Below are 16,433 nucleotides of genomic sequence, written 5' to 3'. Positions count from 1 at the left end.
GTGGAGATTTGTGGGTGTCATCCTCACCCCAATTTTACCTTCTGCTTGGAGGGTTTTTGGGTAACCAAATATCTTGTGTCATACATGTGTTGAATGTTTTACTTTCATGCTATAGATGTATATGCTTAATTTGGTATTTCAATTTATATGCATAGATTGTGAGATGGATGTGTTGTGAATGATTTTGAGGTTGAAAGTTTTAAGTGTTTGTATTTCCAACAATTGGGATTAGAGATCTATTCTCTAAAAGTAAAGTCTTCTAGCTTTGAGGAAAAGATCTTGGAGATGGAAGTCTATAAGTTGGGAAAGACTATTGAGAACCAAAAGATTGAAATAGAACTTGCCCTACATCAGTTGAATGAAGAAAGAAATGAGTTAAAGTGATCACTAAAGAGAAGGAAGGAAATAACTATTAAAGAGCACATAATACCAAGAGATTGACAATACTAAATTGTTTGTAGATGGAAACACAAATGAATTTTATGCATCCATTGGACATCTGATAGAAAAGAGTTGAGCCCTAATGGAAACACAAATGAATTTGATGCATCAATTGGAGATTTGATGGAAAATAATGTCACCCTAATTGAAGAGATCATAAATATCAAGGGAGAACAAGAAGTTTAATTAGTATTGCTATGTGAGGTGACTAAGCAAAAGAAGAAAGCTAAAGAGGAAAAAGTCATGATTGAAGATGACAAAAGGATTTTGACCAATAGACTAGAACAGAAAACATCAAAGATAAATAAGATTGCTAACATGCAACTGGAAACATTGAGTCAAATGATGATTGCTAATTTAAACTGAATACAAAGGATATTGAGATCACAATGCTAAAGTTGTAGAATAAACAATTGAGAAATTATCTAAAAAGAGAAAAAGAATTTTTTGAATGTTTCAAAAAACCTAGTGAAGCCATTAAGTACTTTGAGCAATTGATGAGATCCCCTAGATCCAACAGTGATACTTCTAGATTGGGTGATACTTCTGGATTGGGTTACACTAGTACTAAAGAAGAAGAATCATCCAAAAGTGGTGAAGAAACAAGTAACAAAGGTAAGAACTCCAAACCTAGTTGTCATAATTGTGGTAAGATAGGTCATACTGCCAATGTTTGCAGGAGCAAGACTGCAAATTAGAATCCTAAGAAGAAGTTCATGGGTCACTACCACAAATGCAACAAACAAGGACATCAAGCACATGAATGAAAAACAAGGACCATAAGCACACAAATATTTGAAGGATATTGCTATAACTATCAAAAGTATGGACATAGAGCATATGACTGTAGATCCAAGCCTAAATGGTCATCAAACAAGCAGATAGAGGTAAAGCACAATGGCACCTTTTATAATTGGGATTATAATACTAGGTATAGTTGTCACTATTGTCAAGATTATGGACATTTTTCTAAAAATTGCATTAGAACACACCTCAAAAGTGACTACAAAAGATGGTTGAGTCAAACTACATGTTTTAGTTATTTAAAGATTGGTCACATAAGTAGGAATTGTCCAACAAGATCAAAAGCACCAAGTAGAGAGTTCAACAAAGGCAAAGGAAAGGAAAATGTTGAAAATGTCTGAGATGAGATGAACAATACATGTAAGAGAAAGGAAGATTGTAGCACATCAAGTTTAGATGGGATCACTTTACCCAATGGGTCAGGTGATCACACCACCTCAAATTAAGCAATCAAAAGGTATGTGTGGGACTAATATTTAAAAGACATATTATACATCAGTTTCAAGGATTTAAATCTAAAAAGATTATTTGCATGGAGAAAATTTCAAGGTGTTGATTATAACCTAGAAGAAATCTTTAAGTTTTGTCACTTTTCATGTTACTGTCAAGCATGAAAAGTTTCACTATGGTTGGCAAGTGAAATGTTAGTTCATGCCAAGCTATCAAAGGTGATAGTGTTGACTAAGCTCATAGTAATTTCTAAGAATAAAAGAAATTTCATGGAAGTTGAGTGAGCTGAAATTTCTATTGAATTTGAGCTCATAGTTGTATAAGCACTAAGCATTAAATGCAAGATTTTAAAGTCTATTTGATCAATTTCTACTCATTTGACATCATTTGAATTTGAAGAGGAACATGAAGAGAAAAAGGTGAATTGAAGAAATCATTCCAAGCATTTGTAAATAGGATCCAATAGTTGCTTGACATCATTTGAGTAGATTTACAAAAGTATTTATCGTGTGTCAAGCTATGTAGTTTGAATTTTTGCAAAACCCTAGGTTTTCATAATGGTGTCTAGTTCTTTAGCTCCTAAGGTTAAAGAGAGTAAAGAAGTTTTGAATGTACAATTGATAATCAATGAGATCAGACAACCTAATTTTAGAGCTATTCCTAATATTTCTTACAATCAAGATCCATCTGGTGTGTTATTGATCATACCACCACAAATTTTAATGATTCAAGATGTGAGATTTTGCAACACATACAAGTTGGGTAGCATAGATGACATGGAAATTAGAGAAACCTATGGGAAACTATATGAAAATGGAGTATTAAAAGATGATTCAAAATTGTAGAGAGAAAAGAGTTAACCCATGCCCTAGATTTCCCCAATGTCTTCAAAATAGAATGTATAAAGATAGTTATGAGAAAAATTCATGATAATTCTATATGGTTGGAAAATGGACTAGTGAAGATCACAAAGAAGATTGTACATAGAGTAATAGGTATCCAACCCTAGACCAACCTAAAACCATGAGGAGTGAAGCAAAAGAAGTTATTGAGAAGAATACAAAGGTGGTGTGGTACAAAAGAGGAATCACAATTGACACTATCTCAGATCCCCTAATTTATTTTGTAGTAAGTAATATAGCACATAAATTCTATCAATTTAGTTGACTCAACTGTGTGCCTTGTATTGTTGTTGACATGGGCTACAAGCTAGTTAACAAGGATCATACATATGACCTTGCCAAGTTGTAGATGCAACAATTGTCAAAAAATTTGGGAGCAATAAGGAAGACCAAGAGTGCACAATACAAATTTAGTTCAATTCTTGCATTTGTATTCCTTTATGTATAGAATACATTCTCTACTTTTGGTAAAGGTGCATGGAAAACAAATAGATCTATTGCAGTGCAAATAGGTGAACTTATTGAGCAACTTGGAGAGAATTTTGAGTCTGTAATGACTAGCTACTTTGAAGATTTTGAGCAATCAATGAGGAAAAGACTGAGGTACCAATTTCTCTACTTGAGAAACATTTCAATGATTTTTTCTTTCTAGTTGAAATTGATTTCACATATGTATAGGTTGTAGTCCTAAGAGTGAGATGGTTAAGACCACTAGGCTATGAGATTAATGTGGATGAAGCCTTTGCAACTATTAAAACATTACTTGTAGAAGAAATAGATAATAAGGCTATAGCATTTGCAAATTATGATGTGGCTAAATCTGAAATTACAATGAATTTAAAGATTACCTCAGTTATAAGAAAGAAGAACAAAATAGTCAAGAAACTCAAGGAGAAATTTTTTGAGGGGGTAGAAGAAGAAGATGATGATGATGAAGAAGAAGAAGATGAAGATGTACCTACCCAAGCACCACTAGCCCTAACTCAAGGTCAAGGTGAAGACCAAGATGAAGAGGTAGAAATTAAGCAAGGTGGCAAGGGAGAAGAAGCCAGTGAAGCACCTATAGCCATTTAGAAGAAGAAGAGAAAAGCTAAGATTCCAACAGTGAGCAAGAAAAATAAGGTTGCAAAACCTAAGCCTACACTACCTACTACTAGAGAAAGCAAAAGACCTACTGGTAAAAAGGATCAAGATTGAGAAAAGCCAAAAGAGAAAAGAGCTAGATCAACTAGTAAAGAAGAAGAGTCTGAGAAGAGACCAAAGAGAAAGTATATAGCTCTAGCTAAATCTAATGAAGAGAGGATAGAATATAATAGCAATAGCCAATTCAAAGTGGTAAGTCACAGTCCTTCCTTAAATTTAGACAATATATGTGAGAACATAAAGAATAATGTTGACTTATCTGGTCTCACACATATTGAGTTTGATAAACTTGGAAAAAGTGAGATGAACCAAGTAGAGGAGTCAATATGGAACATTTAAATTGACTCCAATTGAGATTGCCAACTCATTACCAAAAGATCTATGTGAAAGAGTTGAGAAAAAGTGGCAATATAGTTTTAATATAGAAAGACAAATCAAAAAGACTACACTTGCACAAGTGATGCCAAAATTGGATAGGGAAATAATGACAAAGGAAATAAAGAACCACATAGGGAAATTTGCACCTAAATATAGGGCTTTTAGCATATTGCAGAATAATATTAAGGATGTTGTATAGAAGACCATCGAGTTGTGGAAGTCACTATATGGTTTGACAGCACTTAAGGCAATAGAGAAAATGCCTATTGAGGTAGGTAGGGATAAAGATGAACAAAAAGTAACTAAGGTTACAAAAGAAGATGTTAAAAAAGATACAATTGCAGAAGGCACTGGAATAAACATAGACACATAGGCACCAGCTGAGGTTGAGTAGCAGACAGACAAAGTGTACTAGATACACTAGAGTCAAGTGTCTACCCTTAACATGAGTTGAATCCAAAAACTAACACTGTAAAGATTAAGGATGTTTCTGATACTATCACTTAGAACATCAACCCCCTTATAGAGGAAGACTTGAAGAAGATACTAATAGAATCCACTACCTAGGCCAAGCTTTGTGAAAATCCTATATTGGTAGGTGTTGATGAGATTGAGAAGGCAGACAAGGCATCTACAAGGGAGGAAATTTAGGCACAAAAGATATCTACAACCCCTTCTCAATTCACCATGGTACAAACTACATTACCTGTTGTAGTATATCAAAGGAAGGAGATAGAAACTTCTACTATCAGTACATTGGTACGAAGTACTCCAATCTCAAGCAATGAAAAGGAAAAATAAAATAACAAGGATGAGACACGTGGAAAGAAAAAAGATGAATAGAAGAGAATGAAGGAACACAAGCACAAACAAGACAAGATATTACTCCTACACCTATAGCACAATATCAAGGTGCAACTGAGAATGTAGAGAAAGCACAAGATAGGACTAAAGAGCTACATTTGACTACAAAACCTGAGGAGCAACTTGCAATAAAAACACTGGTGACTTTGCTAGAAATTGCTACTCCTCCAAGTCAAGCTTTTCATAGGCCGAGTATAGAAGCGATGTCTTTACAATCATCAAGGTCGAGTCCAAGCACATCTAAGGTAGACAAGGTTACATCATTTGGTGATGTGAACCTGAATAAAGTATTTGAGTTACCAAAGTTTGATCTTGAAACCCTCACTATTGAATAGATGATCATACTATAGGATGTTATTACAAAGAAGAAAAATCAAGAACTACTCAGAAGGAAGCATAGGTAGAAGCAAGCTTTTTTAGATATTAAGGAATTTTTTCTTGATGGATTTGACTTGCCAGCACCAGAAGAAACCAAGCCTATCATAAAGTAGCTCACTAGCTTAGTTGAGAAGGTTAATGACACAGACTTAGATTCAAATGTGAAATTACTTGAATGGTCTGAAAGAAAAATTCAAAATAAGGTTAATGAAAAGATATTAAATTATATTGCACTATCATAGGTTGAGTTAGCAACCAAAATTGATGATTTGAAGAAGGTACTAGAGAACATTTTCTCTTTATACGCCAAATTGTGCAATCCAACACTCTTGACACAAAAAATCAAGAGCCACATAATGAGTTTGGAGTTTCATATACAGTCTTTTGGCATAACTCTACCAAGGTCTCTAGAGCAGAGTGAAAGATTTTAGGAATCTCCTAAACTCCCAAAGTCAGCAATGCTACATGTAGATGAAGCAAACATTATGGCTATACTGATCAACATCTAGTCTATACTGACTCCACATATGGAGATATTGTACAAGGAACTAGCCTTTCCTGAAAAACTCATGAAGAAAGATCTACATCTTTCTACTCATGAAGGCTTAGTACACCTTGCTACCGAGGTGGCCATCCAAATCAAAACATTGGAGTTAGCTTATGACAATTGGGATGTTGCTTTGAAAATAATGCTTGACCTCCATAAAACAATTTTGGACAAACACACTATAAGTGTATAACCCTTTGACATAAGTGTCAAAAAGGGGGAGAAATAAGTATGGGGGAGATAATGAAGGAGATAATTTTTTTTGTGGGAGCTACTATTTTTTTTTAGAAAGGAGGAGTCAATGAACAGAGTACATAGATCATCTTATGCAAATCTACTCAGCAAGAGGAATAATTTTGGTTCAAAGGTATGACTAATGAGTCATAAGTTTTTCCAAAATTTTGAAGTTTTGAAATTTTGTATGTAAATGGATATTATCTAAGTTATGCTTGAAAGGCGTAACGTTATTCATGCATGACCAAGTGTTTTTGCCACTCATGTCAAATAGGGAGATTGTTAATCTCAAATTGGTTTTAACATATATGTGACAATATGCTTAAGTCATTTATTTATTTCATGCCAAGCAAGTAATACATGTTGAGCATAAGTTGTTAGATAGTATATGTTGAGTGAAGGATATTTAGTATGTGTTGAGTAACTAGTATGTGTTGAGTCACTCAAGTGCCAAGTAGATAGTATGTGCTGAGTTATTTAGATGATCAGTGATCAATGGATGTTGATTCATTTAGAGGCCAAGTTATAGCATTGAAGTTGTAGTTGGTGCTGACCATCAGGGACTTCAAGTGCCAAGTTATGTAGTTTTGACATAGTTGTTTGTGATGGCACAAGATTCTATGTAAACCATTTTTGAGCTAACTTAAGGATTGTTTTGCAATCTAAGATGATAAGGATGAATCTTAATTGTGAATCCATATGCAGTACAAGCATCCAATTAGAAAAATGGAAGATTTAAGTGGCAATATGGATGAATTACAATCATTGATTCATACCTAACCCTAAGTCACCTAGGTCTTCTTAAGGAGGACAAATTCTAAACTTTTTATGAATGTGTAAGGAGAAAGGAGAGAAGTTTTCATGTGAAAACTAAACATTCATGGTGACTAAGGAGTTGTGATTTGAAATACATTGCAGAATCAATTAGAGGAGAATATATGAAAGGAATTAGAAGACAACATAGATACCTCTAATTAGGAAGGATCAAGTAGAAATCAAGAAAGAGGTTATCTGACATTAATCAAAAAAGTGCTAACTGAAATATCATTGTTGAGACATTCTAATAGGTGAATCAATTAAATCTCTTAACAAAGTAATCTTGACACATTGTTGTAAATCCTTTAACAGGGTGCCTACTTATTGTAAGTTAAAATCCTTTTACCAAGCACACTTCTAATAAGGTGTTGAAGTCCTTTAACAAGGTAAGATCTAATAATCTTTTAATCTTTTAATAGGGTAGACCTTTCACAAGGTAGATCATGTTTCATGATCAAAATATTGTAACCTTCATTAGATACACTTTATTACTATAGTAGTGGAGATTTGTGGGTGTCATCCCCACCCCATTTTTACTTTCTCCTTGGAGGGTTTCTAGCTAACCAAATATCTTGTGTCATACATGTGTTGAATGTTTTACTTTCATGCTATGGATGTATATGCTTAATTTGGTATTTCAATTTATATGCATAGATTGTGAGTTGGATGTGTGGTGAATTATTTTTAGGTTGAACAATTTAAGTATTGATTCAAACCCCCCCCCGTCTCTCAGGGTTTACTTTCCTATTGTATTTCCAACACCTTTTTCTGGCACCGTTGTATTAATATCAATTTACTATGGTATTATTTTAGAATTTAATAAAGGATAGAATAATGTTTGTTATACTTATATGGAAAAATCAATTTACTTATGGTACAAGTGTTTGATGAACACTATAATAAACTTTCAAGTGTTACATTGGCTTTGTAAAATTATTGTTCTCTACCCCTTTTGACAATGAAATGCAACCAAGAATGGTCAACATTACTCTTCTTTGAAACTATAGCCAAATGATTTTCCACTCAAGGATGGGACTCATATTAGTAAAATCATTATTTCCCCTTCAAAGCTGATGGGCAAGAGGGCAGCCAAAGAAGAGGGAGATACAGTAGTATGGGAATTTAGGTTATTTTCAATCATGGGAAAGAGTTAAAGTCTATTTTGGTTTTAAAGATTATGGATATAAAATAGATATTGGAGAAATGCATGAACTCTTAAATCATTCTTTGATTGAAATTGAGAATGTTTTGTTTCTATACATTTCATTTCTAAGTTGCAATCGATTGAAGCTAGTAGATAAGTATCTATACCTTTCATTTCTAATTTGTATTTGATTGAAATATTAGCTAGGAAAATTACATGTGAATCTCATTACGGTGGAGCAAGATTGACTTCAAATTTTATCTACATGCAATAGTAATAATAATGCATTAGTTTTGACTCAATACATCAATCATTCTACAACATAGGGAAACATTGCCATCATCTATTTCAAGAAATTTATAAACTTGTGATATTGCTATCAAGATTCAGCTATATAGTTTTTTATTCAAATTCATTGACCCATATCTCAATTCTATCGAGTATTTGGTTTACATGACAATTGGTTGACAAGACGTTTCTTTGTCAATTATTGATCAAAAGGTTAAAATAATAGTATATGTTGTATGATAAGAGAAGACGTCAATGCAAAAAGGTCCATTATCCAATGTTGTTGTCACAACCTACTTTTTCCATGTAGAATGATGAGCCCCATTCTTCTTTGTATTTAATTAAAGTTAATGAGTAAATAAATTAATATCTTTTATGATCAAAACATTAGGATAATCAATTATGAACATAGTACTTATTTCATACCACTACTATCTTGATTGGGAAGTTGTGGTATTAATAGTTTCTAAGATACCCACCACGATGTACGAAACCAATTATATTTTTGGTTGTCTTTGCCACTTCTACACATTATTTTTGTGATCGGTCTTCTTTTAAGTCATAGTCTTGAAGAGTCTAAAGCCTCAATGGATCAATTAGATTTTTCCTGAGGACTGAAAGGAATTTTTATTTTAACCAGGAATGATATGCTTTGACTAGTAATTCATGATTATATATTTTCTCTTATAACTGTTTTGGAGGCTAGTGTGCTTGTGCGTTGATGATTTGGATGCTAGATGGTGGATTATTGGTCATAGAACAAGATATAGAGTATGTTGGTTAGATCCTTGCCTCACCACAAAAATGAAAGGATAGCCAAAACTGATTTGCATTGAACCAATAGAATTAATTATCGGTGATACATGTTAGCCCTTTGGCTATAGGAGTATGAACTCATATTTAATCCTCCTTGACCCCTTGATGTGGAAGTGGAAGGTTGTTGTAAAGAATTGATATTTGTGTGCCAAATAAAACCATTATAGGTGAACACAATTCCTCCCTATTGTCTCTATGCTTAAATTGTTATTAACTTGTGGTGAGCATACTTCCTTCCTATTATTTCTATGCTTAAATCCGTGTTTTAGTTATCAATCTCTAAGCTATGTTGTGATGGGTTGTTTATTTTTAAAATGAGAGAATTCATTATATCCTACTCTTTTAAATTATTTTTCATGAGAATGAGTAGCACTTGATCAAATACTAATATTGCACATAGTTGCATGTTAAATTGAATAAATAGGAACAATTAAGTGCAAACACACCATATTATTTACTACATAGATTGATTGCCTAGTTTCATTATTTCAATCCTTACTCTTTCTGGATTAGCAAATGGATTACATGTTAGAAATGAACCTCATATCTAATGGTATAGAATAAATTATGTGCACTATGATTTTATTAAATAAGTGTAATAAAATAGTGTAAACATTGGATATTTCCCTACACTAGTTCTTGCATACATTCTATGTGTTATTAGGAAAATTGAATTGTTAGTTTTGAAATTTATATTCTAGCAATTGACATTATTTTTGATGCATCAGATATATTGGTAGATTACATAGATAAGTGTTTAGCCAAGAGTGAATGTGTATATTGGGGTATATGAGGAGTTGAGAAAGTGGTATAATTAATTATTTCATATCATGCCTTCATAGATATAGTCTTTTTATGATGCATGTGCAACTATTAAGAACCCTTGACTATGTTAACAAGGATGTGAATGTGTTATGGTGTCTTCCCTTCTTGCATTTATCAATAAGTTTTAAACATGTGTTGAAAGAGAATCTCCTTCTATGATATGCTTAAACTCATGATATGCATGTCTCATGGAATGACTTTAATTGATAAGAAATTGAATTTATTGAGCAAAGTTGTAAAAATCCATTATTCTTATTAGTTGCAAATGAATGAGCTTGGAATAAATGATTCCTTGATAATATTCCTAGAGTTATAGCATCTTATTTTTTTAGTGCAAGAATTTTTTAACCTCCAAACTGACATGAGCTTGGAATAAATGATTCTATGTTAATGATTTCATTGCTATTTTTGTGGCATGCATGTACATGCTTTGATATATCCATCTAAATTTGAGAAACTTGGGCTTATCCTAGCATTGAATAGAAGAAAATGAAATGGAATTTGATTCTTTGAAGTTTGGATTTCTATGTACAATTTTGTTGGTCATGGTTTTCATTTTGTTAGTTGATGGGCATTTTTTTCTCAAGAATTTAGAGAGCCATCCAATCACAAATTCTATAGGTTAGAGTACAAGTTTGGTTTCATACAACTATACCCAAGTTCTAGATCATTTTGCATACGTACTAGAGAGTTATGAAATATTTCCCCTAGAGTTATGAAATATTTCCCTAGAGATATTTCATGGACAATTCCACCTGGGGTGGTGCACAAAACAATTCTCCCACATTTATATGGTTGGGTGCATAAATTGACATTACTTTCAACTTAGACATGATGGGCATCATTATAGATTGATGCAGGAGCATCCAGAGGTATAAGGGCAATCCTATGTCACCCAAAAAAATGTACTTAGACTTAGTTTCTGTTTCATGTCTTTACATTTTTGGATACCCATTTGGCTCAAATAAAGGTTCCAACTCTCATAGTTCAACTATCAGTGCATTTGAAAATCCCAAAAAAAATAGGAGCATGCAATTTGGCCATCATTTTGGTGACCTAGAAGGTGTGACTTGGCCAGATGAATGTAATTGAGATTTAGAGCATTCCAGAAAAAGAATCAGGTCAAAAGGCCCCACGGTTTGAAAGTTATTGCAGTTTTTCGGGTTTTGGAGACCTCCTAAGAATGCTTCAAAGTCAGGTTTGGGGCATTAAATGACCTCAAAAAGGGTCAAAAAATGGGGGACTAGCAAAGCTTTTCCATAGGGCTATAGAGTGCTTCGAGAGCTTTTCGAAAATGTAAACGGTTTTTCAATCGGACCTACGGTTCAAAAGTTATGCCTCTCGGAAGTTCGGCTACCGTTTCTGGATTCTTCTAGATTTGCACCGACTTCTAACGCAGCTTCTAGAACCTTCTATTTTGTCGAAGGATGCCTACTAGCACTTTCTAGAATGTACTCCTAGTCCTTAACCCTCCGGGGTCTATTTAAGGGGATTTCTGGCATTGTAAAAGGCAGTTCGGATTGGAGCTTGAGAGGAGGTGCTAAAAGGAGAAATATTCTCCAGAGTTATGCTATTGTAAGCCCGTAGGGCATGTTTTGAAGTTTATTTTCTCTGCACTGTTTGTACTAGCTTATTTTCTTAGTTAATATAATTCCCCTTTTCTATTGTGTCCATTCTGTTGTTGGGTTGTGTCCCCATCAAGTGGTATCAGAGCGGGTTTTCCTGAGTGTGTAGACAGAGCGCCGACTGTGAGGCAGTTTGCACCAGGACTGTGTGGTTGTGGGTTTGAGTTAGAAGATGCCTCCACAAAGAGAGCGTGGTGGAAGGGCCAGAGCTATTGATCTTGAGGAGGTTAGAGCCCTCCAGAGACAGGTACAAGCATTGCAAGAGGAGCTTCGTAGAGGAGCAAATATTGCCGCAGATGACAATAGTGAGGATGACAATGGAGAGGAAGTAATGGAAGTTGACGGGGAAGTTCTGAATCCTGTAGACGAAAGGCTTTTTAGGGCCATTACTAGGTTTTGGAAAAGACCTACAATTGAAGTGGGTATATTTTTGGGAAATTTGAAACCAGATGAGTTGATCGATTGGATCAATGAACTGGAAGAATACTTTGAGTATGAGGATATAAGGGACCCAGATAGGGTTAAGTTTGCAAAGGCCAAACTGAAAGGCCATGCCAAAATCTGGTGGCAAGAGGTTCAACTGGAAAGACTTAGAAGAGGAAAGGAGAAGATCACAAGATGGGATCGCATGGTGGACAAATTGAAGAAGCAGTTCATTCTTGTGGACTACGAGCTTGATCTGTTTAAGAAGATGCATGGGTTAAAGCAAGCAGGAAGATCAGTCCAAGAATATATAGAGGAGTTTTACCGACTCCTGATTAGAGCGGGGCATGCAGAAGCAAATAAGGAGAAGGTTGCTCGTTATATCAGTAGGTTGCGACCTAGCATCCAGGAGGAATTAAGTCTGGTAAGAATGACCAGCGTTGAAGAAGCATACCAGTTTGCCCTACGAGTTGAAGAGAAGCTGAGTAAAAGGTTTGAAGGGAGACAAAGAGGGCGCGATCAAGGAGGAAGGGGAAGCGGTAGATCATCTGGAGGCCGCAATGAAACTCAAAAGAAAAATGAAGATGAGAGTACTAGCAGGAACCAGAGGAATGAGGGTTTCAACCGCTCCCGCGATCAAGACTTTGGAAATCAAAGAGGAAGAGGTAGAGGACGTGGGCAAGGAAGAGGAGGCTTCCATGGTACCTATTTCCATTTCAATGAAGAAGGTCATCGTGCCTTTGAATGCCCTCAACGACAAGGAAGGACAGATAGGAGAACTAAGGGCAAGCTAGGGTTGCTCATGTGGATGAGGATGCACAATCATCACATTCAGAGGATGCAGAAAGAGGAGAGACCTTGGTAAATGAAAGAGTCCTACTAAGTCGTGAAAATGCACCAGGACAATGGAGGAGTTTGTTCCATACCAGATGCAAGTGTGAGGATAAATGTTGTGATGTGATCATTGATGGTGGTAGCACTGATAACCTGGTATCAGAAGAGATGGTCTCTAAGCTGAAGCTCAAGAGGGAGAAACATCCCCATCCCTATCGAATTTCTTGGGTAAAAGATGATCATAAGGTCCTGGTAAGTGAACAATGTTTAGTAAAATTCAAAATTGGGAGTTACCATGATGAAGTTCTTTGTGATTTTATTTCGATGGATGTTTGCCATCTATTGTTGGGTAGACCATGGCAGTTTGATAGACATGCAATACATGATGGACATGCAAACACATACTCTCTAACAAAGGATGGAGTTCGCCACAAATTGAAGCCCATGAAAAAGGAAGGTGAAAAGGTATGTAGCAGTGCTAGGATTTGTCTTGTTGATGGAAGGAAGTTTTTAGATGGCATGAAACATCAGCGTATGTGCTATGCTTTGATTCCTAGGAAAGATAAAGAAGGTAGTAGTGAAATACCATTTGAAGTTTCAGATTTACTAGGAGAATTTGGAGATATTATCTCTGATAATGTTCCAGATGGATTGCCACCAGTAAGGCAAATCAGTCATCAAATAGATCTGATTTCAGGAGCTAGTTTGCCTAAAGAGGCTACTCACAGGATGACTCCTACTAAAACAGAGGAGCTAAATAGACAGGTTCAGGAGCTGTTGAGGAAGGGCTTGATTCGAGAGAGCCTGAGTCCATGTGCAGTACCTGCAGTACTTGCACCAAAGAACGATGGAGAGTGGAGGATGTGTATAGATTCTTGAGCTATAAATAGGATAACCATCAAGTACCGGTTTCCTTTACCAAGGATGGATGATCTTATGGACTGCTTGAGCAGAGCTCAGTACTTCACAAAGATAGATCTGAAGAGTGGCTATCATCAGATATGGATTCGAGAAGGAGATGAGTGGAAAACAGCCTTCAAGACCAAGGAGGGTCTTTATGAGTGGTTAGTCATGCCCTTTGGATTGACGAACGCCCCAAGCACCTTCATGCGGCTCATGAATGAGGTACTTAAGAAGTTATTGGGAAAATTTGTTATTGTCTATTTGGATGATATTTTAATTTTCAGCAAGACTTTGGAAGAACATTTACTGCATATTCGTAGTGTCCTTGAAAGGCTAAGGGAAGAGAAACTGTTAATTAATCTAAAGAAGTGTGTCTTTGCAAAAAGGGAGTTAGTCTATTTGGGATTGGTTATATCACCTGAAGGTCTCAAAATGGATCCAGAGAAGGTAAAAGCCATCTTGGAATGGCCTACTCCAAGGTCTGCTACTGAGGTAAGATCATTTCATGGTCTGGTTAGTTTTTACAGGAAGTTTATTAAGAATTTCAGTGGCATATGTGCACCTCTAACTGATACAATAAGAGGGGATAGAAAAGAGTTCAAATGGACTGCAGCAGCTGCAAGAAGTTTTGAATTGTTGAAGAAGAAGGTGACTGAACAGCCTGTGTTGGCACTTCCAGATTTTAGAAAAATATTCCAAGTGGATTGTGATGCTAGTGGTAGCGCTATTGGGGTTGTATTAAGCCAAGAAGGTAAGCCTATTGCATATTTTAGTGAAAAATTGAATGATGCAAAGAAGAAGTATTATGTTTATGATCAAGAGTTCTATGTGATAGTTCAGGCCTTAAAGAAATGGAGGCATTATTTATTGCCAAAGGAATTTGTTTTGTATACTGATCATCAGGCATTATAGTACTTAAATAGCCAAGGTAAGTTGAATCAGAGGCATATGAAGTGGGTAGAATTCTTGCAGAGTTATACATTTGTGTTAAAGCATAGAAGTGGAAAATCTAACAGGGTTGCAGATGCATTAAGTAGGAGGCAGTTGTTGCTTACAACAATGCAGGTTGAAGTAGTTGGGTTTGAAGAACTCAAGAATTTGTACCCTGAGGATCCTGATTTTGCTGAAGCATGGAAAGCTTGTAAAGAACCTGTGGCTATAGATAGAACCAAGTGGTTAGACTATTTGATTCAGGATGGCATGGTGTTCAAAGGTAGTCAATTGTGCATTCCAAGGAGTTCCATGAGGGAAAATCTGATTAAGGAGAAACACAGTGGAGGGATGGCAGGACATTTTGGTCAGGATAAGACCATTGCCATTCTTAGAGAACATTATTTTTGGCCTCAAATTACACAGGATGTGAAGAAGTTTGTACAGAGTTGCCAGGTTTGTCAAGTTGCCAAGGGGTTTAGTCAAAATACTGGCCTATATCAGCCATTGCCTATTCCATCAAGGCCATGGGAGGACATAAGTATGGATTTTGTTCTTGGATTGCCAAGGACACAAAGGGGTAATGACTCAGTATTCGTGGTGGTTGATAGGTTCTCCAAAATGGCACATTTCATTCCATGCCACAAAACTCATGATGTTGTCCATATTGCAGACTTGTTTTTCAAAGAGGTGATAAGACTACATGGTCTTCCAAGGAGTATAGTTTCTGACCGAGATACTAAATTTGTGGGGTATTTCTGGAGGACATTGTGGAAGAAGTTGAGAACAGACTTGAAATTCAGTTCCACGCATCACCCACAGACTGATGGCCAAACAGAAGTGGTAAATAGAAGTCTGGGCAATTTGCTGAGATGTTTAGTTGGAGATAAGCCCAAGGGATGGGATTTGATTCTACCACAGGCAGAGTTTTCTTATAATAACTCTGTAAATAGGAGTACTGGAAAATCACAATTTCAAATTGTATATGGAAATAGCCCAAGGACTGCACCAGAATTGAGGAAGATAGAACAAGGGTAGAGAACAAGTGTTGAAGCTGAGGAATTTGCTGAACACATCAAGCGTCTACATGAGGAGGTTCAAGCACACATTATCAAGATGAATCAAGAGTATAAAGCTAGGGTTGATGCAAGGAGAAGACATAAGGAATTCCAAGTAGGGGATCTTGTCATGGTGCACTTACGAAAAGAAAGATTTCCAGTTGGTACTTACAACAAGCTGAAAATGAAGAAATTTGGCCCCTGCAAAATTTTGAAGAAACATAACTCAGGAAATGCATATGAGGTGGAGCTGCCAGATGGTATTCACATTTCTCCCATTTTCAACATTACAGATTTAACAGAGTATCATGATGATGGTGCAAATGAAGAGCTGGTTTTAGAGCCATGTCCAATTCCTGCTTCTAAGAAGGAGGAGATAGAAGACATTCTAGATCATCGTGTGGGTAGGAGTACCAGAAACAGGCAGTATGAAGAGTATTTGGTCAAATGGAAAGGACGATCGATCTAGGACTCAACTTGGATTTCAGCAGCTGAAGTTTCCCATTTGGGATTTCCTCTACCATCCATAAAGTGACAGGGTCACTTTTCAATCTACCCTGGGTGTCTGATGCAGGAGCATCCAGAGGTATAAGGGCAATCCTGTGTCACCCAAAAAAATGTACTTAGACT

The sequence above is a fragment of the Cupressus sempervirens genome, chromosome 7, assembly GCF_028749045.1.
Source record: "Cupressus sempervirens isolate cs-2001-9-10 chromosome 7, ASM2874904v1, whole genome shotgun sequence".
Lineage (NCBI taxonomy): Eukaryota > Viridiplantae > Streptophyta > Pinopsida > Cupressales > Cupressaceae > Cupressus > Cupressus sempervirens.
The sequence above is the reverse complement of the archived record's forward strand: the minus strand, read 5'-3'. Positions refer to the sequence as shown.